The following is a 26112-nucleotide window of genomic DNA, read 5'->3' as shown; positions in this document are numbered from 1 at the left end:
CCTTTTATCACTAAATATCCATTGAACATTTCAATGTGCCCAGAGATGTGCTACCACTGGGTATACAATTGCCAATGAACAGGTGTCTTTCTTTTTTTATTATTATTAATTTTACTTTTTTAATTTACATCCAAATGAGTTAGCATATAGTACAACAATGATTTCAGGCATAGATTCCTTAATGCCCGTTACCCATTTAGCCCATCGCCCCTCCCACAACCAACCCCTCCAGTAAGCCTCAGTTTGTTCTCCATATTTATGAGTCTCTTATGTTTTGTCTCTCTCCCTGTTTTTATATGATTTTTGTTTCCCTTCCCTTATGTTCATCTGTTCTGTGTCTTAAAGTCCTCATATGAGTGAAGTCGTATGATATCTGTCTTTCTCTGACTGACTAATTTCGCTCAGCATAATACCCTCTAGTTCCATCCACATCCTTGACTTAACCACATCTGCAAAGCTCCCTTTATCATATACGGTAACATAGTCAGAGGTTCTGGGGATTAGGACATGAACCTCTTTGGGAGTCCGTTACTCTGTCTACCACAAAGATGGCCAGAAATGATGTTACATTATTCAGGGAGTAAAAATACCTGAAGAAAGCTTGTGGTAAGATGGTGATATAGAAACTATCAACATGATGTAGAATATTCTCTGACTCATAAAATATTCCTCCTGAATGCTTTTGTTTCTTGTATTTATTTGATTAGTGTAGGGACATATGAGGGATTTTCCATGGAGTGGGTCATAAGCACTTGTGGCTCTCACACTGACTAGCTGTGTGACTGGTGCACCTTCATCTAGGCAATATTTTCACCTATGCACACTGCAAAGGCTGTTCCAGTTCTGTTCTATATGTGTGGACTGCAGCCAATCAAAATCATGAAAAGTGACAGGGCACCTGGGTGACTCAGTTGATTAAGCATTTGACTTCAGCTCAGGTTATGATCTCATGGTTTATGGGTTCAAGCCCTGCACTGGGCTCTGCACTGACAGTGTGGAGCCTGCTTGGGATTCTCTCTCTGCCTCTCCTCAACTCGCACATTCTCTCTCTCTCAAAAATAAATAAACTTAAAAAAAAAAAAAAGATCATGAAAAGTGAGGTGCGGAGATCAGCAAACTATAACGTACAGACAAAATCTTTCCCTTCATCTTTTTTTAGAGTATTATGAACATAGCTGTGCCCATTTGTGTCTGTGCTGTTTCTGATTGCATTTGCACAACAATGGCCAAGTTCAGTAGTCACAGCCAACACCGTCCAGCCTGCAAGACCTAAAATATTTATTAGCTCACTGTTTGCAGAATATCACTAAGAGAATGGACTTTGAAATGAAGGAGACACGCATGTGAGTTCAGCTCAGCCACACTCTAGCTCTTTGACCTTAGGAGGCCACTAGCAGTGACATTCATAGGTATCTAGCCTCCTAGTGTCTTTTTGCCCTTTCTGATATTTTGGTTCGTAGCCCATCCACATTTTCCTGAGAAACCCCTCATTCCTCACACTCATTTTATGTGGTTTGTTTAGAACTTGCACTATCCCCAGTCAAGGATAAGCATGAAACTCAGGCCTAATCCAGAGGGATCTTTTAGGAATTTGTTCAAGCACAAACACATGATTTGACATGGACCAATATCAGCCAGGGACAAGTGTATACTATGGAGGCAAGAAAGGATCTCTCGCTGTTGGTTACCATCTTACCCCCACGTGGGTCTTGGGAATAAGACCAACAACAGAGAAAAAAAGAAATAAGAAATAGAGAAAATTACAAGGTTATATGATATTATTTGCAACCCAGAATGAAGCCACACATGAAGCCCACGGAGTTTTCAGTGATAGGAATCAAAACATTCTGTCTCTCCTAAGGTCAGTTTAGGTTTGGTTATCTGTTGCTGGTTGCAAATGGACCCCTAACTAATGCAATCCCTAACTTTGTCAAGACCATTTCTTCATCTTTAAACACTAAAAATGTCTACCTCAATATTTTCTGTGACAAATAATTGAGATTGTGTAGCTGGCACATGGCAAAAACCTAGTCAGTGGTAATTACCACCATCATTATTTTTGTCAACATCATCATTAATATTGAAAATTGACCTAAAGTTGCTTCACTCAGTAAATTATGGAAAATGCTACACATGCTGTACTCATCTCTTAATATGGAAACTTTAGTAACTCTGTATCTTAGATTTTTTACTTGTAAGGTAAGGACAAATAACTTTTGGTCTTTCTTTTAGACAGTGTTTTGAGAACCAAATGATATGTTGGATGCCATCATTTTTAATAGTATGACATGTCATATTTATCTTTGTAATAAATCTTTACAATAATCTTCAGGAATATGTAAATAAATCAATGAGAGCAAATTAGATCCAAATAAGATCAGATCAAATTTCCAGGTGTGTGTAAATGCCTATATATTAAATTCACCCAGCTGTCAGTAAGGTTGACTGACCCCACATGAAGGCTGGAGATATCCCGGAAAAAGAGACAGGGACACTGTCTGGTCCTGTCACTGGCAGGTCCCTTAGTCAGGCTCATATTGAGTTCTATACACTGGGTTACCCACGCTGCCTTGAATCAAGATATTGTCTGTGTGAACTACGGAGAGATGTAGACACCACTATTTGTCCAAAGAGACTCAGGAGTTTAGAACCAGGAGGACTGGGTTCCAGATTCTCTTGTGCCATAACATCCCTATGTGCTATAGGGAAGGTTACTTGATTTCTCTGGGCCTCAGTTCCCTCAAGTGTAAAATGAGGATGGAAACAACTACCTTGTTCATCTCATATGATTTTGCTGAGAAGCAAAGTTGATGATAACTATGACCAAGTTTTAGGAAAAAGCAAAGCACAATGCTGTTCTATTTGCTATCAATAAGAATTTACTCCTTTTCCACACATTTTTAGAAAACAATGTTTTTGCATCTAAAATTTGCACAAATAACAGCTAATTGTTGTTTCACTCTGAGTCAGCAGCTGAATGGTGTCTCTGGTTTGCCAGGTTTAAAAATAGATGCTAGTCTTCTACTTAACACTGGGTTCAAGAGAATTTAGGTTTGGCAATGGGTACCCTTTGCATCTAATCCCATTTCTGTTTAGGGGCCTTCTTAAGACTGTTTAGAAAAACTTTGGGCAGAGAACACTCTTACAAAACAACATTTGATGAGTTGGAGTAAATGAATTAGAAACATATGGATCAAATTTTCCTGAAAATACATCAGAGCTGAAAAATTAAGGAGAAAAAAAGCACTTAGCTTTATCCAAATATGTAAAGGCTAGCTTGGGAAACTTGACCAACCCAAAACCCCACTGCATTTTTTGCACTGTGTATTGGCAGAGTCTTGGGGTTCCTTTCCTTTGACTTTCTGTTTTACTAACCAGTTTCTCCCTTTCCAGTGCAGGAATTTACAATTATAACATCTCTTTCTCCAGGATTCTCAAAAGCGTACACATGAGAAACCTAACCCACTGATCATGAATACTACGTGTGTTGATGAAAAATATGTAGTGTGTAACTATCATGCAATTAAATTAATATAATTCAGTGAACAAAATGCACAGTTTACAATAATTTATACAGAATATTCTGTAACTAATATCTATAGTTTTGGGTATTAACAAAGTGATGGAAATTGTTACATGTATAGTGTTCAGGTCTGCTAATATTTCTGTTGCAGCTTGAGTAGGCTTTATTATTTGTTTGAAAGACCCAGAAGTGGATCAATTCAATATTCTAATGCCAGAATCTCTTCTGGATTTAACCTGAGCCTCAGACCACATAAGCTGCCTAAATCTTTCCTCTGTCTTTATTCAGGAATCAATACGAATTTCCACCCATTGTTTATACCCAATAAGAGTAGTGAACACAAGCTGCCAATTAAGAGGGTGGGAGATGAGGGGCGTCTGAGTGACTCAGTCGGTTGAGCATCTGACTCTATATTTTGACTCAGGTCATGATCTCATGGTTGTAGGATCAAGCCCTGCATCAGGTTCCACACTTGGCAGGGAGCCTGCTTAAGATTCTCTTTCTCTCTCTCTCTCTCTCTCTCTCCCTCTGCCTCTTCCCCCACCCCCACTCTTTTTCTAAAAAATAAAAAAATAAAATTGTAAGTTCCATTGGGGTGGCTAAGCTGAGATAAGGGAAAAAGGATCGCCATTGATCACTGGTCTGAAAATCATCACTGAAACTGCAACTAAAACTTAGATCTTTCTACTTGCACCTTTATTTATATAAATGGGAAACTATTGTGTAACAGGATGAGGTAATGAATTCATCTAACATAATACCTGGTGAAGCATTCTCTATCCCCTCCAGCTCCCAGGGCTTCCTCTGAACTGCAGTAGCTCTTGGGTGAACTCATTTAGCATTTATCTTAATCTGCAGGGCGCTACTCACTAATGTTCCATATGTAAGTATCTGCCCAATCTGGCCATCCAGTTGGATGTTCCAAGGACAGAAACTGTATATGAATCACAAAACCCACAAACAATGCACATGGAGTGCATTTGGGATACAGCTTTTTAAATTATCATTATTCCATTGGTTTTTGGATAGCCAGCTTGTCTGATATATTTTCCACCAAATAGATTCGATACTGCATACAGAGTTTAAAGTTAATAATTTGAATATGTATTCCTAGATTCCACAACTTTTTAAATAATATATGATTGCTTTATACAATTTGTTAATTTGATTACATTATGTTATGTTATATTTTCATCTTTGGATGTTTGAAGAACCTAAGAAGTGCAATTTCCCTCGAGTCACTTTGCTATAATTTTTATTCATCTATATAGTCCTTTGTGTTTTTTCTTTTTTATATTTTCTCTTCCTTGTGATTTTTTAAAATTTATTTTTAATTGAAGTATAGTTGACATATAGTATTATATTAGCTTCAGGTATACAGCATAGTGATTTGATAATTATATTCTTGTTAAAATGCTCACTACAATAAGTGTGGTGGACATCTGCCTCCATCTGTCGCCATACAAATTTATTACAATATTATTGACTCTAGTCCCTATGTGATCCAGATTCTACTTCTTTTAGCAACATATTATATATGCTAATTCTATAGTGCACATGCCTGAGGTTTGTCCTCAATCAGAAATTCCTTCAACTATGAATTTTTACAAATTTTCTTCTTCCTTAGATTATATTGATGTGGCATGCCCCACAAGTGACATGGCTTTCTTTTCAGAAAGGGTCCAATTTTATTTCATTTTTTTTCTGAAAGTAAGGTTTATTATTTTGGGCCAACTTGATAAATTGTCAGATTCAGTATTAGACAGTTGGGTAATGTATGTTTTATTTTGTTTTAATGTGCTGCATTTATTATACCCTTCTCTCCTGAACCAAGTGGCCTTTATATTATTAAAAATCTAATGAAAACAAAGTTCACAAAGAGCCATTGTTAGAGAATACACTTATCATTTCATTTTTTTTCTATTAGATGGACTTCCAAGAGCCTGTTTTTATAGGTCTGAGCATGAATGACAAGCTGTTGCTTTAGATTTATGCAGAATTTATAATAAAAATGAATAAAATTTATTTTAAAGCAAAATCTAAATTAAGTGGATTCATAAACCATTGCAATAAAAAGTTGATTGAATCTGAACCTTGACAATTTCTCTATGAGGTACATTTGACATCTTTCTAGTAGATTTGATTTACTGAAACAAAGTTTTAAATTAAGGTCAGGCAGGGGAAAAATAACAGTGCCATTTTTGATACTTTTTGTTAAAAAATTCTTTATGTCTACATTGTATTTGTTCCCACTTATTCAATGCATTTCTTTCTTTTTTTTTTTTTTTTTTTTTTTATCAGCACAGGCAACAGTCACAAGCCATCCATACTCTCTTCTAGTTCAACAAATTTGGCGATATTTATTAGCTCCCACTCTTCCCTTTGAGCCTGGAAATCAGTAACGAATCATCTTAAACATCACCTCACTCCTGTTAGAGAGCTTGCTCATTTTCTTTCTGGCTGGCCTTTGCCTCAATATACCTACCCGTTTAGCCATTCTCTCTTCCATCTGGAACAGGAAAAGAACCAATCTCTCTTCTTTTCTAACACTGATAACTCTGCAGGTAATTTTGTTTACAGTCACGTTTGCCTTTCTATGCTTTTTCATTACCAGTGACTGCCTCTCCAAATTCTGCAGTATCTTACATTCTCTCTTTCTGCAGAAAGCTGACCCTCTACTCAAGATTTGTTCCGGTCAGTCTGGAACAAAAGCAGTTTTTTGAGATCTGCTACCCCCTCAAAAATCACACCCATCCATTCCCTTCTCCTAATCACGTTTCTAACAGGATGGACTCTCTCTGGCCACTGCACTTCCTTACTTGTGAGTGAAGCCGCTAGTGAGTCTTCTGTTATACTTGCCTGAATCTATTCACTCAAAGGGAACCAGTGGACCCCTATTTTTTTCTCAACCCACATCCAGTTTTACTTTTTTAATAGTACTTGGAACTGTAAGCGGATCTCCCTTTCTAGAAATGTCTCCTCTTTGCCCTCTGTGTAAGAATACTGTTCTGGTCCCTCATGGGTTCTACCCATTCAGCCTCTCCTTCCCTGGCTGTGTGTCCTCTTCCATTCACTAACTGGGAGTCTAACCCTAGGTTTCGTCTTTTTGTACGTTACGTCTCTTTTAAATTTTTTTTAATTTTTATTTATTTATTTATTTATTTATTTATTTATTCATTTATTATTTTTGAGACAGAGAGAGACAGAACGTGAGCAGGGGAGAGGCAGAGAGAGAGGGAGACACAGAATCTGAAGCAGACCCCAGGCTCTGAGCTGTCACCACAGAGCCCAATGCAGGGCTCGAACTCGTCAGCTGCGAGATCATGACCTAAGCCGAAGTCGGATCAACTGACTGAGCCACCCAGGTGCCCCACGTTACATCTCTTTTAAATGCACTTTATTGGAATTCTTACTCTTAGGGGCTTTAAATAGGCCCATTGCACAGGTGGCTGTCTGCTGAATATGGGCAGCATTAACAGCTTGGTATTAGTCCCAAATTCCATTGTCTTCTGAATATTACTGCCTCAATTCCCCATCCTAATCTTCACCTCTCTGTGAGTAGGACCAAATTTATCATGTTAATCCCCTACACCAGCCAGACTTCCCAATGGTAACATAGCTTCCAGAATAAAATCCTTGGGGTCCTCCTTGACTTCTATTTCACCTCTTCTGATGAATCGATTAATGAACCCAATCAGTCCTTCCTTTGACATGTTTCTGTCTTTTCTTTCCAGACCCCCTGTATCCTTTACAGTGAAATCATTCCCCCTCAGTGTCTTTTATTGCTGGACTTTTTCCTGAGACACCGTCTTCATAACATCCCTTCACATGGTGCTCCAATCCATGTTCATTCATCTTGTCCTTGCTTCAAAGCTCTACTCACAGACTACTTTTTCCACAGTATTTTTCTTTTTATCTTTTTAAAACAAGTTTTTAATGTTTATTTATTTTTGAGAGAGAAAGAGAGAGAGCAGCGGGGGAGGGGCAGAGAGAGAGGGAGACAGAGGATCCAAAGATGGCTCCATGCTGACCCAGCTGCCCCTCCACAGTATTTTCCTTAATCACAATAGTCAGAAGCGACCACCTTCTTTACAACACTTAATCGTAAAATACAACTTCAATTACTGAATAGGAATACAGTAAAACCGTGGTTTGCCAGCGTAATTTATTCCGGAAACAGGTTTGCAATCCAAAGCACTTGTATATCAAAGTGAATTTCAAGAACCGTTGGCTCGGTTGTGACCATGTGACATTCGCTGTCAGGTACTGCTTGTATTACAAGACATTGCTCGTTTATCAAGTTAGAATTTATTAAAACTGTGTGCTCATCTTGTGGAACACTCACAGAACAAGTTACTCACAATCCAAGGCTTTAGTGTATTTCCTTTTATATTTATAGCAGCCTAGATTACCAAGTGTGCTCACATACAATGCATCAGGTACCCCTTCCTCGATGCATGTTTAGTCGCCTCTAGCGTAAACTCTCACGAGGACTGGTTCCTTCTAATTCTCCCCACAGTACCACACGGTGTCTTCCACCAGGTAGGTGTCCTAAAGATTAATCTAATGTGTGAATGCATGAAGAAAATGGCAGTGAGCCATGCACTGAAAAACTGGCAGCCTGAGGCTGGCTCTCTTTTTCCCTCCCCTGTACCCAGTTTCTGCCACTTATGACCAGTTGGGTTTTGTTTGTTTGGTTTTGGTTTTAACTCACAAATCGACTTGCACTCTAAAATACAATTGAAGACGGAGCGCCTGCATGGCTCAGTTAAGCATCTGACTTCGGCTCGGGTGATGATCTCACGGTCCGGTCCGTGAGTTCGAGCCCCGCGTCAGGCTCTGTGCTGACAGCTCAGAGCTTGGAGCCTGCTTCGGATTCTGTGTCTCCCTCTCTCTCTCTGCTCCTCCCCTCCCCTGCTCATGCTCTGTCTCTCTCTGTCTCTCTCTCAAAAATAAGCATTAAAGAAATTAAAAGTAAAATAAAATGCAATTGAAGAATTCTAAATTATAATTAAATATCAAGAGAAATTAGGTACATATGTGCTGCTGAAAACGCATTTCTTATTTTTTAAGGAAAGAAAAACTTATTTTTAATTATTTTACGATTGTATTAATTTTTGATTGAAGTGCAGTTGACCCACAATGCTACATTAGTGTCAGATGTACAACACAATGATTCGACAAGTTTAGAGGTTATGTTATGCTTGGCATAAGGGTAACTACCATCTGTTACCACACAACACTATTACAACACCATGGACCATACTCTCTATGCTGTACCTTTCATCTTGCGGTTTCTTCATCCCATAACTGGAAGACTGTATCTCCCACTCCCCACCCCTCACCGACTCCACCCCCCTCTGGAGGCCATCAGTTTATTCTCCGAATTTATGGGTCTGTTTCCGCTAGAAAACACATTCCGAAGGTGAGTTGAGATGAGAACACCAACAGAGATTTCTGCTTGACGTCCTGCACTAGGCGAGCTGGCTTTAGGTTGGGACACGCACGGGATGGAAAGGAAAAGAGAGAGATCCCATCCATTTCCCTTCACCTGCCTTCTTCTCTTCCTCCAAACACACTGCTGTTGAGAGGAAGAAAAAAAGGGAAAGTAAAAGAAACACAACATTCAGAGGGCATGGCTCCAGCAGGCCTCGAAGACAAATTTGGACTACTTCACCACCACACTCTTCTTGGGTCCCCAACCCCTCAAGTGTGTTCTCACACACATGCTATTTGTTCCGCTTCAGCACTGGGAAGGTTCGTGCATCTTGGTCTATCCGTGTCAGTTCCTCCGGCCCACCGGAAGAACCCAGTAGGGGTAGGAAGAAAAGTCTGGAACGCAGGGTTGTGCAAGGCAAGGCTGCCCCCCAGGGAAATCACAGAGGCGGGTCCAGGAAGGGTGTGGCTCTGAGCAGCCACCGAGTACGCAAACTGGTACATATGAAATGAGTGAGAACGGACAGAACTGGGATCAGGAAGACCTCGTGTTGGACCCCACCCCCCGGGACACCCCCCCCCCCCCCCCCAGAAATCCCTGTGACTTGGGGGAGGACCTGTAAAAGCAGGCAAGCAGACAGGGAGAGGATCCCTGAGATTAATGCATGTGACCCTATTGGTATCCCTGGGCCCGTGGTTGGGTAGAGGAAGGCCAGGGAAGAGAAGTTGCAAACTAGACAATAAAGGTTGACTACCAGCAGCAGACTCCGGATAGCAATCCAGAAAAGCTTGATGAGCAGGGAAACTGAGAGCACACAGGGTGGAGGAAGCAGAGGGCTGGGCCTGGGGAAGGCAACTTATTTTAACAAATAAACACCAGGGCTCCTACTTCCTTTCTCTTACTTAGGGTTCAACGAGCTATGTTTCTTTCAGCTAAGACGTGTTGGTAAACCACAGAACACCTCAGATAATCCCTTAACTTTGCTTCTTGTTAACCACTCTCCCTTTTTTGTCCTCCTTTATGTCATTCATTAACATTTCTCTTAAATTGACATCATTGTTTTCATTTTTATGACTTAAGCTTTTTCAAAAATCTTTCCTGGTGTTTGAACTTGTTGCCACTGTTTCTCTCATCCTTATTTCTGGACACACTCGTATGCCTGGATTTTTGTTTAATCCACTTTTTGGCCATTCTTAAAGCAAAATAAAATCTAATACAGATAGTCTTCAAGTCAGCATCCCTGATACGCACTCTTGGTCACTGACATCTGCAGAGAAATGAGCAAGGGTCCTGATGCCTCCACAGTCACCAGGGCCTCCCTGAAACACTGACAGAGGTTCAACCCCTGCTTTTCATTGGAGCTGACATAAATACCCACCCCTGGGATTCTGCCAGGGTTTCCCCCCTCTTTTACTCACAGTAAAAAAGAGAGTCTAGATGCCAATAGATGTGATCCACAAAATATTTGCAGAACCTAATTTATTTTTTTCTAAGCAAGAGGTGTGGCGAGAATGATCCAAAAACCCCCTTACCTTCTCTCAGATGTCCTGCCACCCCAACCAAGACATTAATGGATTCAATTTTCCCCTGAGGTCTAGTTCACTGGAGGAGACAGGTCAGTAAGGTGCATGAGGCATATTTTCCCTTGCTTCTCTTTCTTTTTTCACAACAGGGTCCAGCTTTCTCTTGATGCATAGTTTTAAAAAAAATCATCAAGCCCTTGAACTTTCCCCCTCCTGGGAGCAGCCAAAAGAAAATCCTGAAATATGTTCCTTGGCAGAGAAGTGCTCTTATTCCCATGGAAAAGAAAAAAATAAAATAAGAAATCTGGATTATTGTACATCTGAGGGCTATATGGGTCTCCCCAAAGACTTTGAGGCAAATATGTGCTTCCTGTGATCCAGGGGTGACTACTGTTAAACTGGCCAAGTCAGCAAAGAGGGGAAAGTCAAATTTCAGACAGGAGGCCTGTCCGTAAAATAAACTTGGCTTTGCTCATATTGGGTGTGCTGTCCAGCTGTTGCCTTTATGTACAAGTTGGGCACATCCCACCTCCATGGCCAGCCACTGCCTCTAGGCCATGGGCCAGGGGTAATTTCCAGCAGCAAAGGAATGGGGGAAGGATGGGTTTGGAAGGAGCTGCCATAGTGAATGGAGTGAGAAGATTGGCCAAAATGGGGAAAAAGCAGTGAGCCAAGGCTAGGTTGGGGTCAATTCTTGTGGATCTGTAAATCTCCTTCATGGATCGTTAGTGCTGAAAGGAGCCTCTGGAGGTCACTCAATATATCCCTCTTCTTCCCCTGGGTCACTTCAACACATGGTTTTCCTTCTGGATATGATAGATTTTCAAGAAGGAACATGATTTTTGCCTTCTTTTTTTTTTTTTAATCTCTGAAATTCTCCATTTAATTCTTATTTTGAGTACTGATATACTCTACTAATCAGGTCAATAAGCCAAAACTTTCAGGGAATGAAGTAATCAGCTTTGGCTACCGTACAGACCATGGTTTAGTGTTAAACATCCATCCAACTGTCTTAGAGATATTCAGAAGAGTGGAAGGGTATGCACAAAGCATTGATATCCATTGACCCGTCCTGGGAAAGCAACCTGTATCCACAAATTTATTCGGCAAATATTGATTGAGGTCCTGTGATATGCCACGCCCTTTCTAGGCACTGCCTCTAATGGCTGAGAATGAAAAACAGATAAAAACCTTCACTCTGCCAAATTTACATATCCTGGTGGATGGAGAGAAAACACCATCTCTAAGAATATAATGGTCTTTACTATCAGCATGTCAGCTAATGTTGAATGCTACTATATCAGAATCATTTCATTTTAGCCTCACAACAACTTATTTAGGAGGTAACATTTTCTAAATGAAAAAAAAAACCTGAAAGTTTAAAGACTTTAAATAACTTGTCCAAGGTTGTACAAAGGTGAAAGAGGTCTATGTAGCTCATTACCACTAGACTGAATATACAAACATCATTGATCTAGAGAGTCCCCCGGTTTTGACCCTTAGTTCTCTTGAAAGTAATCCCAAAGAAATCCTTCTTAGAATTATCATAATTTTATAGTTTGTTTAGTGCAGCTTTGACTGAAAACCTACTGTATGTTAGGAGCTAAGCTAGGGGTTGAAAAGGCAGTAAGGTGTGGCCCCTGGCTTCATGAAACTTTTATTACAAGAAGAGATATGGGCAGTATGATGGTATAAATGCTATGAGAGAGGTGTGAACAAAATGCTAACAGAGCATAAAATAGCGAAAACTGAACCCATCTTGTAACATTCAAGGAGAGTTCCTCAAACATGACACTACCAGTGAAGTAGTGTGTGTGTGTGTGTGTGTGTGTGTGTGTGTGTGTGTGTGTGTGATGAGGGAGAGAGTAACGTGACAGTCAAGTCGACAGAATGGGAAACACCAGGAATAACCCAGAGATCTGGGACAATATGACATGTCTGAAAAACTTTGAGTAGCATCTTTTTTTTTCAAGTTTATTTATTTATTTGGAGAAAGAGAGAGAGAGCATGGGAGGGGCAGAGAGAGAGGGAGAGAGAATCCCTAGCAGGCTCCACACTGTCAGTACAGAACTCAATGTGGGGCTCAAACTCATGAACTGTGAGATCATGACCTGAGTCGAAATCAAGAGTCAGACACTTAGCCAACTGAGCCACCCAGGTGCCCCGTGAGTGGCATATTTTAAACCTAGACTAGGAAAAGGCCTCTATATGTGTTTTTACTCTTACTGTTTTTATTCAAACCTATCACTGTGTAGGTTTGTTCTGTTTTAATCTCTAAAATAAGATGGAAAAAATTGTAACATGATTCTAGAATACCTCCATTCTTTCCAGGCAAAAATTGGAGTTTCACTGGAGAAGACTAAAATTGATTATTTCATTATCCATTGATGCCTTCAATGTCACTGAATGACTCCCAAGGCCAGAGTTAGAGTCAGATTCCATTGTATATCAAAAATGAATAACTTTCCATAGCAGAATTTTTACATGCAGAATGACATTCCTTCAAGCTAATTTGTGCAGAGACACCTTCGTGCTGCTGTAGAAGAAATAAAGAGATGTCTATTTTTTAAGTAATTATTTTGTAGCACCAGATGCCGATGTTTTCTGTTCAAATTCGTGAAGCCACAGGCTGAGCTCCACAGGCATGCTCTGCCACACTGTATATGTTTTCAATCAGTTCTACAAGGTTGTTATTTTTTTTTCAATGTCAAAACTTAACCCACACACGGTCTCATGAGGCATGGAGATGCCTAAGCCACAATGCTGGGTTGTAGGACCTAATATCCGTGTAATGATGGGATTGGCTGCAGGGCACATTTGGAAATAATCTTCAGCCTTTGGGATTGAGACTGAGGGCAGGAAATAATAAAACTGTGTGAAGCTACACTGCCTCCTCCTTCTGCTCCCAGCATTCTGCATTTTGAGTAGAGAATATCAACATTCCACCAGACTCAAGAAAACGTTAAGACTTGCCGAAAGATAGCAAAGTACAGAGCTGAGCAGAGAGAGTGAGCACCTTGAAGAATGGAGTAGAGCCAAGAGAAGGGCATTTGGCAGCAGTGGAACAGGGAAAGACAGGCTGCAACTGAAATGCAGATGTTGGAGGTCTCCAAACATCTCATGAAACAAACAGACGAAGGGAAATGCTTTTCTAAGTAGCATGCACTTAACCCTAGGCCACTCGATGACACATGATTTTTATTGAGCCAAGGAACTCTGTAACGTTTGTCAAAGGGCTGGACATTGTGATGAATATGAATAACATCTGTAGTTCTGCTAAGTGGGGTGAAAAGGATGAGCCTGACCCATCTTCTGGCATTGGCTTTGGAAACTGACTCCTGGTAGGGCGTTTTCAAGAGCGTGAAGAGCCCAGTGGGTCAAGAGCCATTTTCTGAAGTAATTGGCCACCTTGTTCTGAACTATCACAACAAACCATAGGTAGAAAAGAAAGAGATCAGGAGCCTTGTTCAGATTTTACCATGTCTACCTAAGGCCTTCAAGATCTCCCTTGTATATGTGTTAGTACAGATTCTGAGATATCATAGCCACTGATTTGTACTGTTATCTAGTACTTACTAAATTCTTCTGGTTAGTGCTTTCAGACAGAATATGTTTGATAGCTATTGGTTTAGAGGAGACATATGTAGTAGACAGACTTACACATAGATATTTTCCCTCAAGACCTTTTTATTTGTGGGTCTCCAGATATTGAAAATACTTACCAGTAGCAAACTGTTGGGATGAGAAGGTCCATTCTTATCCAGCAGTACAAGTGGAATGGAAGAAAGGAAAGGGAATAATGGAGAAGAGAGAGAGCTAAGGAGCAACTGAAGGTATAAAGCCAGAGGGAAGTCCCTCTTTACAAAGTATCACTTAGGCACCCAAGTGAGGATCAGTCTAATTACTGGTCCTGTGTTAAAATAGCAGAGTCTATGCCATAAAAGCCCCTGGTTTATGTCTGATAATAACCAATTGCTTTGCAGAGAATGCCCACATTGGTCCCTTTATCCCCAGCCTATCCACATCACTGATGGTTAATGTTCTTGCAAAGAAGTACAAACATATCAAAAAGTTGTTGCTGAGTCTAGCAAATTAGCAATCATGCCTCTGTTTTCTCTTTTACTCCCAAAGTCATTCTGAGGCATTTAAAACAAATCAGAGGATGGTTTTGATGTACTATAGTGAAGGAGTCTCTCACACAGTTGGCAAAGAGTCACCTCCAAATTCCACCTGGGTGGAGCTTTATAGGAGTTTTTAATTTTTTTTGAAACTCAAAAGAGAATTTATAATTTGAATGTTACAAACACCTAAGAAACCACTTTCTTTACAGTTATTGCCATCACGTTTTTAGCTAGTGTGCAATTTCACACAACTGAAAAGTCTGTGTTTCTCAGAGATTTGTAATTTTTACTTTTAATTTTACTTGGGTAGAAAACTTTAGGTATTAGTAAATTATAATCCCAATGTTACTAGTATCTCTCTATTAATATAAATATAGCTTCTAAAAGCTACCTCTCTTTCACTTTATAGAGGAAGTATGACTGAGGAAAGAGCTTGAGTTCTGCAGCCAAATCTGAGGCTGAAGACGGGTGCTATCATTTCCAGCTTATTTAACTGACTGCAGTTTCTTAATCTCTTTGATCCCCAGTCTTTTCACCTTTAAATTGGGATATATAACACCCACAGGGTTGTTGTGAGGAATAAATAAGATAAAATATGTAAAGCATCTAGAAAAAAGTAGATACTCCTATTTTTTTTTCTTTACTGCTTATTAATAACTCCCTTCCTTCAGATGTCCTCCCAGGAACATAACAGGTGTACATCCCCAGTCCAACCCCTGTTGAACAACAACCCTAGAGACAAGTTTTCTTATCTATACCCTACAGGTGCACTGCCATCACAATTATCTCAGTTAAAGCTGTATTCATCTTATGTTTGACTTACCACTCTCTAAATGGTTTTCCTTGTCTTAGTTTGTCCACCATATAATTCATCTCTTTATCAATATTGAGCTTTCTAAAACACAATATTTATCATGTCACTCTCTTTCTCAAAGACATTCAATTATTCCTCATTTCATACAGTATCAAAATTAAATGTTGATTTCTTTTTTTTAAGTTTTATTTATTTATTTTTGAGAGAAGGAGAGGGAGAGAGCACACAAGCAGGGAGGGGCAGAGAGAGAGACAGAGACAGAAAGACAGAGAGACAGAATTCAAAGCAGACTCCAGGCTCTGAGGTATCAGCACAGAACCCAACACAGGACTTGAACGCACGCATTGTGAGATCATGACCTGAGCCAAGGTCAGACCCTCAACCAACTGAACCACTCAGGCATCCCAGTGTTGATTTCTGATTCCAACACTGATGGAGTTGGAGTAACTGGTGCCAACTAACCCTCCTGCTTTCCATAGCTAGAAAACTGGACCAAATATGTGAAACAACAGTTTTAAGAGATAGAGAAGTCATCAGCATAAGCATGTATTGTCTAAGAGAAGTGAACAAAGAATATGCGCCTTTCTGTTATCCCAGAGTTTCTTTCCTGGAGACATTTACTAGGTCCTGGCATAAAAGGGGGAACCCAAATAGATCACTGTGAGCCTCCTGAGTTGAGAGGACAAAGATTAGTTCAGAGAAGCTGAAGCCACTGGAGTTTGTGGAGCAGAGTATCAGGAGTTAGCCAAGCAGAGATAGAACCCTTGAAATCCACAGAGGGGCCTTTCAATATTTGAATACCAAGCTAGAATGTCATGCACAGAATGAGACTCCATGAGTCCTGGCAAACATCAACTACTAAAGAAAGAGAAGCTGTTGGGAAGATGGGCAACATCTAAAAGGGGCATGGTGTTGGGAAATGATTATGTTCTAACAAACCACAGGAGAGGTATTTTGTTGGACACTGACAGCATTTGGTAGGAACTCCAGAAAGATCATGCCTCAGTGTAAGCCAAATTAGCTCTAGAGTAAATGCTCTACTGGACATACCCAAACAAAGCTTGAAAATATCCATTGAAAGCATAAATTGGCCTCCCCCAAGTGACTTAACTGCCTGTCAAAATAAAATTCAATACTCTTTAGAGGAAGAAAATGAAATCCAAACTCTCAACCACACAAAAAATCAGTATATCTAGCACCTAATCAAAGATTACTAGACATTAGAAGAAACAAGAAAATATGACCCATAAACGGGAGAAACATCACCCAATAGAAACAGAACAAGATAAGAGGGAGAAAATAAAAATAGCAAATAAAAGCTTTAAAGCCAGTATTATAAATATGTTCAAGGGTTAAAAGGAAAGCACAAATAAAGAGAAAATAGGAATAAAAAAAGAATCTCTAGCATCAAAATAAACACCATTTGAAATTAAAAAATTCATTGTGTAGGCCTAAGAATAGATTAGATGCTGAAGAAGAATGACCAGTGAATTTGTAGATATGGCAGAAGAAACCAACTGAACTGAAAAAAGAGAGAAAGAAGACTTAAAAGAAATGAATGGGGCATCACTGACCCATGGAACAATGTCAAGCAGTCTATCATACAGTTTCAGAAACAGAGGACTGAAGGGAAAGATCTTTGAAAAAAAGAATGGCAAGAAATTTCCAAATTTGATGAAAGCAAGAAACCAGAGATGCAAGAATATCAATGTACTCAAAGCAGGATAAAAACCAGAGCAAACTATACCAAGGCATATCATAATCAAGTGACAAAAAACAAATATCAAGGAACAATTTATAAGATAGCTAGAGGAAAACGACATGTTACATTCTGGGTAACAAGGAGAAGAATAAACACATATTATTTGGACTAACTGAATCTGAGATCATTTGAGGTCAGTAGACACAGACTACAAGAAATGTTAAAGGATGGTTGCAGGCTGAAGGAAACAATTACAGATAGAACTCAGATTTCCACAAAGAAATGAAGAATGCTAGATAAGGCAAATGTAGATGAAATAGAATATTTCTTTTCTCATTTATTAGTTGCTAAAGAAGAGATTTGACCATTATCATTGACCACAATGATAATGTGTTGTTGAGGATTGAGATGTAGGCAGAAGTAGAAGCTATAATAAAAACACAAAAGGTGTGGCTCATGGCTACTGCACTGGACAGCACAGTTTACGAAAATCACGAAAACCAAACAAAGACAAACATACAAAAATCTATTAGGTAATAAGCCAAAAGGAGATAAAAGGGAATACCAAAAGTAATTCAAGTAGTCCCACAGGAGAGCAAATACGGAATGGAAAAAGAACAACAGACAGGGCAACAGAAAACACATAAAGCCATCATGCTGACAATTATTTAAATATAAATGGATTAAACACTCCATTAAAAGGCAGAGATTGTTGGACTCTTTAAAAAGTGAAAAATCAAGACCTGACTGAATTGGCTATATTCTTTTGGAAAAAACTAGACATCAGAGAATGGAATATTGCCAGAGATAAGGAAGAACATTAAATAATAATAAAAGGGTCAATACGGAGGATGTGTAGAACACTGCACGCAAAACAGCAGAACATAACTTCTTATAGAAGCACATGGAACATTCACCAAAATAGACCATATGGTGTGCCATAAAATATGTCTCAATAAATTTAAAAGGATTGAAACCAGAGTATGTTTTTTGACCACAGTGGTATTAAATTAGAAATCAAAACCAGAAAGATATCTGGAAAATCCCTAGATATTTGGACGTTAAACTGCATACTTCTAAATCAATGTAGGACAAAGAAGAAATCAGAAAACAAACTGAAAAATACGTTAAACTGAATGAAAATGAGAATTCAAATATATTAAAATATATGGGATGATATTAAAGTAGTGTTTAGAACAATGATTCTCAGACTTCTTCTCAAGATTCCTTTGCACTCTTAAAAAAGTACTGACAGTTATAGCAAGTTTTGTTTGTGTGCATTATATCTATCAATGCTTGCCTCATAAGAAATTAAAACTGAGAATTTTTTAAAGATATTTATTACTTGTAAAATAAAATAATAAATCTGTTGCCTACTAACATAACTGAAATGCTTTTATAAAAATAACCATATCTTCCAAAAATTAATGAGAATGGCATTATTTTCCTTCTTAGAAATTTCTTTAATGTCTTGTTTATTCAAAGACATCGGTTCCCACATCTGCTTCTGCATTCAATCTGTTGCCGTAGGCCACTTTAATTGAAGTATATAAAGAAAATCCAGCCTCACGAAGACTTGCAGTTAGGAAAGGAAGGGCTATTTTAATAGCTTTTACAGATAATTGTGGATATTTTTCTTTGACAGTATGCCAGAACTTGAAAAGTGACAGCTTGAACTTTTCTTACACTAACTGCATTAAAAGCCATTATGTGGATTTTAATCAAAGTGCCGCTTTGCACTTTGAATGGATATTTTACCCCTACATAATTTTCTTAAATTATACATTGGTCAGTTGGAAATTGTTGCTACACTGAATTAAGCAGCTATTCTGAATGTTGATGCGTCATATTATATGCTATCAAAGATTCCGTTTGTCAATATCACTACCAATGTCATCACAAGAGAGAAGTTTGAAGCCCTGCATGACAGATAAAAGTGTCCAAAATTCTAAGTTTCAGTTGCAAATTCAAATGTTTTCACTGGCAACAACAACAACAAAAATAGCAGTTGATTTTTTTTTAATTTAAATTCAAATTAGTTAACATACAGTGTGGTCTTGACTTCAGGAGTAGAACCCAGTGATTCATCTCTTACATATAACACCCAGTGCTCCTCCCAAAAAGTGCCCTCCTTAATGCTCATCACCCGTCCAGCCCACCCCCCATCACCTCCCTCCATCAAAACTCAGTTTGTTCTCTGTATTGCAGAGTCTCTTATGGTTTGCCTCCCTCTCTGTTTTTATTTTATTTTTCCTTCCCTTCCCCTATGTTCATCTATTGTGTTTCTCAAATTCCACATTTGAGTGAAATCATATGATAAATCTGTCTTTCTCTGACTGACTTATTTCATTTAGCATAATACCCTCTAGATCCATCCATATTGTTGCAAATGGCAAGATTTCATTCTGTATCATCCCTGAGTGGTATTCCATTGTAAATATACGCCACATCTTCTTTATCCATTGATCAGTCGGTGGATGTTTGGACTCTTTCCATAATTTAGCTATTGTTCATAGCAGTTCTATGAACATTGGGGTACATGTGCTCCTTCAAATCAGCATCTTTGTATCCTTTGGATACATACGTACTAGGGCAATTGTTGAATAGCAGTTGATTTCTTGAAGTTACAGGTCCTCTCCATTAATTTTGAGATAATGACTGCCAATTATGCACATTTTTTCTCAGTCATTTTTCCCCAAGTGAAACTGGTGTTCTCTGAAAAAAAGCAGCTAGTTCAGCTCGCAACTAAAACCATTGCCCAAGTGCTTTGCCTTGAGATGGCCATCCTACTTCAATATGCAGCAACAGTGTTTTTATGCATGCGTTCTGTTGCACCTCAAAGAATATTAAAAAGATTTGAACCACACACTAAGAGAACAAGCAACCCAGTTTCGAAAGGACAAAAAAATTGAACTGACATCTCACTTAAGAAGATATACAGATGGCCAATAGAGCCTATTAAACATGTTCAGCATTGTATGTCATCAGAGAAATGCAAACCAAAACAACGTGAGATACCATTGCCCACTACTGGAATGGCTAATTGTCCAAAGTTGGCAAAAATATGGAGCAACAGAAACTGATGTGTGGTTTATTGTTGATGGGGATGAAATTGTTACAGCCACTTCACAGACAGTTTGACAAGTGTCTTACAAAGCTGAACAATTTTATCATATGATCCAGCAATCACATTTCTAGCTATTTACCCAACTGATTTAAAAACTTATGTCTAACATCCCCAAAGGCAAGAGAATTAAAAGCAAAAGTGAATTACTGGGACCTTATGAAGATAAAAAGCTTCTGCACAGCAAAGGAAACAACCAACAAAACTAAAAGGCAACCAACGGAATGGGAAAAGATATTTGCAAATGACATATCAGACAAAGGGCTAGTATCCAAAATCTATAAAGAGCTCACCAAACTCCACACCCGAAAAACAAATAACCCAGTGAAGAAATGGGCAGAAAACATGAATAGACACTTCTCTAAAGAAGACATCCGGATGGCCAACAGGCACATGAAAAGATGTTCAGCGTCGCTCCTTATCAGGGAAATACAAATCAAAACCACACTCTGATATCACCTCACGCCAGTCAGAGTGGCCAAAATGAACAAATCAGGAGACTATAGATGCTGGAGAGGATGTGGAGAAACGGGAACCCTCTTGCACCGTTGGTGGGAATGCAAATTGGTGCAGCCGCTCTGGAAAGCAGTGTGGAGGTTCCTCAGAAAATTAAATATAGACCTACCCTATGACCCAGCAATAGCACTGCTAGGAATTTATCCAAGGGACACAGGAGTACTGATGCATAGGGGCACTTGTACCCCAATGTTCATAGCAGCACTCTCAACAATAGCCAAATTATGGAAAGAGCCTAAATGTCCATCAACTGATGAATGGATAAAGAAATTGTGGTTTATATACACAATGGAGTACTACGTGGCAATGAGAAAAAATGAAATATGGCCTTTTGTAGCAACGTGGATGGAACTGGAGAGTGTGATGCTAAGTGAAATAAGCCATACAGAGAAAGACAGACACCATATGGTTTCACTCTTATGTGGATCCTGAGAAACTCAACAGAAACCCATGGGGGAGGGGAAGGAAAAAAAAAAAAGAGGTTAGAGTGGGAGAGAGCCAAAGCATAAGAGACTGTTAAAAACTGAGAACAAACTGAGGGTTGATGGGGGGTGGGAGGGAGGAGAGGGTGGGTGATGGGTATTGAGGAGGGCACCTTTTGGGATGAGCACTGGGTGCTGTATGGAAACCAATTTGACAATAAATTTCATATATTAAAAAAATAAAAAAATTTAAAAAAAACATATCTACACAAAAACCTGACTGTCAGTGTTTATTATAGCCTTATTCGTAATCACCCAAACCTGGAAGGAACCAAAATATCCTTCGATGGGTGAATGAATAAACAAACCTTGGGACATTATATGATCATCTCAGTAGATACAGAAAAAGATGTATGACAAAATACAAAACAAATTCATGTTAAAAATCCCTTGCAGCAAATTAGAATAGAGGTAAAACCCACATCTAACATTTACTAGTGAATGATTGAATGTTTCAATCTAAGATCAAGAGCAAGTCAAGGATGTCTGCCGTCACTGACTTCACCTCAACATTGTCCTTGACAATGTAATGGTGCAAGTAAAAAGGAGTAACAAGTATCCATATTGAAAAAGAATAAGTAAAACTGTCTTCATTTTAAGAAGGCATGGATGTACACATAGAAAATCTGCAGGTATTCACAAAAAAACTACTGAAATGTATACTGTCAGAGAATACAAGGTGCACATGCAAAAATCCCGAGTATTCCTGTTTTCATTCTTTTCCTCAGTAACTGAATTTCTACAAAACTTCGAGTACACATGAGCCACAGCCAAAACCACTTCAGTGTACCATGCTGGTTGCCATTATTCTCTGCGTGTGATTTGTACTCATGCATGTGCCGCCTCCCTCCTCCAGGACCTGAGCCCTCATTCGCCCAGCCGGTGGGTCTCTCTCTCTCTCTCTCTCTCTCTCTCTCTCTTATTTATTTATTCATTTATTTACTTTTCTGGTGGGTCTCTTAACTCTCAGCCAGTTTCCATCTGGGACTTCTTTTGGCTGAAGAAGCTTGCCTTGCCCAAGGTCAGGCCCCTTTCTGGAGACAACCTGGCCCAGAGAGTGGGTTGATTTGCAAGCATAACGCTCTGGTACTGTCTCTCATCCCCAGTATGAGACAACCTTGCATGGCCATCCCAGCTCCAGAGCTCCACACGCTACTACTAATTGGCTGAAACCTGTATTGCAACTCATGTCAATTCATCCTCTCCCTCTGTCCCGTTCAGATCCTGCTTTCTACTCTTCTACAAAGGTGGTGTTCTCCAGGGCTCTCTCTGGTAAACTTCCTGCCCACATCTCAGATTCTGTCTTCCAGGTAATCCAATCTAGACTGCAAGCCAGTTGAAGGCAAAGAATACCAATTATTTCGCTTCCAGACCCCTTAAAATTCACAATAAGCCCCCCAACGGACACTTAGTATCGCTGAGAGTCCTGAGCAGAGTGTGTGTCCACTGGGTGTGCCCTGGGCCAGGAGTTACGCCAAAGGCAGTGCTTGAGGAGATACCATAAAGCTGGTTCCCCCTGATCCCTGCCCCCGCCCACAGGATGTAATGCCCTAGACAAACGCATGTGCTGCACTTTTGGCGAAGTTGTTTGTGACCTGAGTTTATTTTTATGGGTCTTCCCATACCTTTACAGCCAGTGCAAACCAAGGGAGAGTGGAGAGGATGGGAATTTTCAGCAGAATTTTAAGACAGTTCACTCTTGCCAGTTCATTTTTTCCTCTCCCACTACACTATTAAACTAGTTTGCTTTCTTCATGTTTTCGTTGTACTGACACTTATATGTCTTTCACTTTTATGGAGACTTTGTGGCATCAAATAGACTGTAAGAGTTTTGTGGGATTTTTAGAATTCTTTCATACACACGCGTGCTCATGTTTGGTTTCACACACAGGGGGCACTTCCCGAGTGCTGTATTTCAATATGTATTTTCCAAGTTGGCGCGTGAATCATGAATGTCACGGGAGTTTGGGGATTCCACAGGGCCTCTTTAGGAGTGAACCTCACTCTGTCCAACCAGAAAGATGTGCTTGTTTCTTCACTGGGTATAGCATGCTCTTTCTCTCCTACTGAAAATTGGGACTATGGCCTCCCAAAGCAAACAGTAGCAACCTGCTTAATGTCCCAAAGAAAAGCATATTCCTACAGATGAGAAAGGCTTGCCCTGGATGTGAAGAGACCAGAAAGTGCAACTTTAATCCATAGATTTGATCAGTTATGATAGTTTTTGATTTTTAAAATGGTCTCCTACTAATTCCACCTGTATATGTGGACAGAGAGAATGAAATAATCCACTAGAAGGGGTAAAATGCATACCATTAAAGCCTGACGGTGAAATAACAGCTATTGTATTAACATCCTCGGTTGCTCAAGAGAACAGCAGAGAACACAATCATCAGCAACCAGATCCTTCACGTCCTGTGAGATGTTGACAGTCATCCGGTTGACCTTACTTCAGCTGTACCGAAAGGGACCACGAGTGACCTTACTTCAGCTATACCAAGAAGGACCACACTGGATCTTCTCAGTAGGTCAAAATGAGGACTTTATTGATCAAGGCCATTTATTGGTGGCACTAAACTAAACTAGGAAACAAGGCTAAAGTTCAGGCAACATTAATTCCATATAAATCAGCAAATAAGGGATTTTCTAACTAGAGAAATCTTACATCACACTTAAGAAAGGAAAAAAAAAAAAAAAAAAGCAAACTCCTGGCAAGTAAACTCACTTTTAATGTAATAAAGAGATTTGCTGGCTACCATTTACATTTGTGACTAATTAGTAATCACGCCATGGTGTCACAAGATCATCGTGCTTACCTCAGCAGTGTGGCAATACCTCTGAGCATCACCATGGTCTTAACCTCTTAAAGGATATACAAAGTAAACTGTGTTTTCTTACATTGGGATTTATCCCCTTTTAACTATCCCCAGAGTTACATCAGCCTCATTATTTGGAGGATTGGGCTCTTGCAGAGCATAAAACAACCATTGCTTTGGAGATTCGACAAGCAGTATTATTCTTGTGAACAATGGAAAGAGCAGCAGCAGATACCCAGTGTGAGCCTTCACAAAGCTTTCCTTTCTTCTTGTAAATAACACCCCTCACCTCATTTTATGCTTGAAGGTCATTTGCTAAATCATGGGATGTGGATTTAATGATCCGGTTTCTTAAAATAAACATGGAGTGCATAACAAATAACATCCCGTGTACTTATGGAGAGGGGGGAAAAAAAACCGACAAACAGACACACAAAAGTAATGAAAATGTCACCGTAGGGATATAAACTGATTGTAAAGAAAAAATGCGAGTCCAAATGTTCTATTACCTGACTCACCTGGAATCAAAACCATCGTTTCTGTAGCGTGGTGGTCAAAGACGGCTTTATTTCAAACTTCACACATAACACATGAAAGGGCTGGTTATGAAACGGCCACAAGCCTGGAGCTGGCATGCTATCCGGTTGTGTAATGCAAGGAAAGGTAAGTGTGTGGGCACCTCCCCAGAGCGACTGCATAAAGAGTTCCTCCCCTGAGACTAGACATCCCCATTGGCCCAGGGCCTTGCAAGACTCAATCAGAACTTTCGTGGCATCCCGAACAACGCAAGACAATCTCTTTGGAAAAGCCAGTCGGGGTTGTCAACCTGTCTCTCCACACATAAGAAATTCCAAGAGGGCATTGTTGATAATGGGCTGTTGCCAGCAAGAGCTTTGCATAGCGACAGGGAAACCGCAAACCATACCAGCTTCAAGTTCAGAATCTAGAAAGCTTATCTAAAGCCCTTCCCCACTTAGTGAACTTTCAGAATCGAGCTGGAAAACCTGCATGACGAGACTTTCTTGGTGATAAATTTTAGTTCTCCCTGCTTCTTCTTCGTGCTAAATGTCTTCATTAGACCATCTCTCCTTAGAGCTTCTCATTTTTCTCTTTAGATTCATGACACCGTGAGGCTTGCCTTCAAAACAGTTATTGCATTTTGTATGGATAGACAGTGGTGTAGTCCTCCGACAAACCCTGCCTGCATGTAAAAACATAAGCTCCACGAGAGACAAGATCATAATTATTCTCATTCTTCCCCGTAGTCCAGCTCCCAGAAAAGTCCCAGGCAGAGAATGAACTCTCTAGTATGTTTGTGAAATAAATGGAAGTGATAAGAAAAGGATCTGCGTATGCACATTCATACATGCGTATATGCTCACGCAACATATATTTCAGAATCGGAAAGGGAAACCCAAGAAGACATTTTCCTCACAGATTCATATCACATCTAATAGAACAAGATCCACAGACTCCTTATTTCCACATAAGGGCACAATAAGCCTGTTTTCAAGAGCAGGCTCCATGGGAGCCAGAGGAGAGGTCTTTCGTAGAAAAAGAACTCACCATTGCCGTGTCTGGGCAGACCTCTCCACTGGGGATCAGCCACTGTTACCTTGTTCTTTCTGCCCTGTGAGTGGAAAAGAAGCAAAAGGTGATGAAATTAGAAAATGCGAAGTTTTGATAAAAGAAAATGTTCTAATAACTCCTGAAGACTCCTGAAAAACTAAAATCCCAATTTCTTCCCTTTCTGCCTAGTCAGCAGAGTCCTCAAACAAGAACATGTCTCTCATAACAGCTGAACTTGGGCAAGTTCAAAGTGTGCAAAGTGTGTGTGCCTGTGTGCATGTGCTCAGGGGTCATAGCAATCCTCATTCCCTGATACGGACGTCAGCCAGCAGAAGGTCCACTTTGCACTGGTTTACAGCCATCAGCCCTCCAGTCTCTAAGTTGGAGAACCAGCTGTTAGGCTGCCGATGCCCTCTCCTTTCACACGAGGACTGAGGAGGCTTGAGCCACGTGGGGAGAATGGACTGCCTGAACTTCACCTCATC

General features: G+C 39.8%; 1 long non-coding RNA gene across 1 annotated transcript in view; it reads right to left on the bottom strand.

Moving 5' to 3' along the window:
• LOC147572471 (uncharacterized) overlaps nt 1-24729 on the bottom strand; it is a 55534-nt gene extending 30805 nt beyond the window's left edge. Inside the window, exon 1 of the long non-coding RNA XR_015245866.1 lies at nt 24577-24729. This is a non-coding gene — a long non-coding RNA (uncharacterized LOC147572471). The remainder of the gene's footprint in view (nt 1-24576) is intronic.
• Between the last annotated feature and the right edge of the window lie 1383 nt (nt 24730-26112).

Source organism: Puma concolor, chromosome E4 (assembly GCF_028749965.1).
Source record: "Puma concolor isolate L17-30 chromosome E4, mPumCon1.1.hap2, whole genome shotgun sequence".
NCBI lineage: Eukaryota > Metazoa > Chordata > Mammalia > Carnivora > Felidae > Puma > Puma concolor.
The sequence above is the reverse complement of the archived record's forward strand: the minus strand, read 5'-3'. Positions and strand labels throughout refer to the sequence as shown.